This window comes from Aplysia californica, unplaced genomic scaffold (assembly GCF_000002075.1).
Source record: "Aplysia californica isolate F4 #8 unplaced genomic scaffold, AplCal3.0 scaffold00339, whole genome shotgun sequence".
Classification (NCBI taxonomy): Eukaryota; Metazoa; Mollusca; class Gastropoda; order Aplysiida; family Aplysiidae; genus Aplysia; species Aplysia californica.
In genome coordinates this window covers 358,315-360,816 of record NW_004797609.1, presented here as the reverse complement: position 1 = coordinate 360,816, position 2,502 = coordinate 358,315, and positions in this window count along the sequence as shown.

The following is a 2,502-nucleotide window of genomic DNA, read 5'->3' as shown; positions in this document are numbered from 1 at the left end:
TTTACTTGGGCCAAAGGCGCACAGCATTTTGATTGGTCTATCTCCATCGGAGACGTCTCCGGATATTGTGTACGTTTGTCCGTTCAAGTGTCCAAGAAATTGCATTTGTCTCTTCCTACTTGTCTTTATTACTGACCGCCCCACGAGAGATTCTTTAATAACCATCTCATTCAATGTCTTTTCCTTCCAAGTAATTCTCCACAATCTCCCAAGAAACCACATTTCTGTTGATTCTGTTCTGTTTTCACGGTTTTTCGTAACAGTCCAGCAAACGCAACCGTATGGAAGGCAGAATGGTTGACCACATATTACGTCAATTTTAAATTAAAAAAGTAAGCTAATAGTCCACGACCTTTTAAAAAAAATATTTCTCTTTAACTTTCTGGTGGGAGTGGTTTGTTTCGTCTTGATCTCGAAGACAAACACTAGAAAGTAGTTCTTTTCCAACAGTGCACTGATATTGCGGCACATATTCTTTGAGCTGATAAGAACTGAACGTAAATGATATCGTCGAACAAACTATTTCAGGAGGGGTGAACTCATAATTTTCCCTAAGACTGTCGGACAAATATTTCGCAATGGTGGTTTGAGCAATATTGAAGTTACGGGTATATACGGTCGCTTTTAAGGACAAGAGGGCTAACCCAGACCTTCCAGGCCGTGGGTTTCCAGAAATCTTGACCTACGTCAAAAGTGAGCATTGTCCTACCTATAGGAGAAATTTGGTTTCCTTGGAGAGTATATTTGTTTGTTTATAGAGAAAACTGTCTTTGTCTTTTTTAAAAACTGAACAAGGGGCAAAAACTTTACCTTTGATTTTCTCAAAACAGCCTTTTTCAGGATAGCCCATATGTGCATAAAACCGACAAACATATATACATTGTAAACACCCACCCACTTACAACTTACATATATTCACACACACTCTCTCTTTCTCTCTTACCCCTCCCCCTCCCCCCCCCACACAAACACACACACACACACACACACACACACACACTCACACCATCTCCCTTTTCCTCAAAATACAGTCACAGTCTGCCAAGCTTGTTCGTCTACACACAACGCCCCTGCCTTGCCTTGTAGTGAACACAACAGTTTTTGTCCAAAGAACCCCATAAAAAGCAATGCAAGTGTCGCTTCAAAAACAATAAAGTTTAAAGGTGTTTTCAATAGGACAGAAGAAAACCTGACTCCGTCTAAGAATTTGATCTCATCAAAAGAGAGGAAGATTGTAGTATTAAAATCTGTACATGCATGTTGCTTTGTTAAGTTGTTCTGAGGTTTGTTTGGTTGTTTTAGTTTGCTTGTTTGGTGTTGTTGTTTGGGTTTTTTAGTTGTATTTTGTTTTTCTTTTTGTTATATTATATTAGTTTTATTTTAGTTTGCTTTTCGTTTTTATTTGTTATGTTTTATGTGTGTCGGGAGCGAGGGCTGGGGCGAGGGTAAAAAAAACTACGCAATGCGAATGAAATCTCCCCAAAAAAGAACAAATCAGGCATGAGCATACGCCATATAAAACCTACTAGAGTTCAGAAAGTGGCCCTCGGCTAGATTTACGACAGCCTGGCTCAACTGGCTGGCAGTTCAGATCCCTGATATGTCGTCAATCTGATCCGGTTTGCAAATAAACGCTTTTTTTTCCAAGCAGAACATCAACATGATTTCCCCCGGAGTGTTAATTTGCTGGTACTTACAGGTTACTACATATATATAACCAAAGGAACAATAAATTTGCCTATTCTGCGTTCAGTTGTCACCTTGGGTACTTGAACTTGAGCCTTGACCCCCCACGGGATGAATGGCTCTCAATATGGTTGTTCTCTTTCGCCCAGCGAAAAAACTTCATAATATTGCAAGAAGCGCAATTGTAGACTAATGATAGATAGCATTTATTGCCTAGCGCATATTCCCGCTCAACAGCAAGCTCTATCCGCTCTCATCATCACCCAGTGCCTTGCCGGCTGGCGTGGAAAATCATGGACCTCCACTTTCATCCGCCTTCCTTTGCAGCAATTGTGTCTGTTGTTCTTGCTGCTCCCAGCCATGTTGCCAACTTGTCCAGTATCTTTTTCCTCTGTCTGCCTCTATCTCTCTTTCCTTCAAACTTGCCTGTTGTTACAATATTCTCCAATGCTTCGTTCCGCATTGAGTGTCCAATGAAATTTGCCTGACGTTTTCGTGTATTCGTTATGAGCTGCCGTTTGCAATTTGTTTCAAACAAGACCTCTTCGTCATTTCTTTTTCTAGCTGTCCATGGGATACGCAGCACGCGTTTTATGGACCACAACTCTGTCTCCTCAATTGTTCTTCCCACCTGTCTATTGATTGTCCATGCCAATTGGCGACCGAGTGTCTTCGTCTTTCACAGTGAACTTTGGCTGGCATTGGGTATCGTAAATGAACCATCATCATCATCATCATCATCATCATCATCATCATCATCATCATCATCATCATCATCATCATCATCATCATCATCATCATCATCATCAAGTGCCG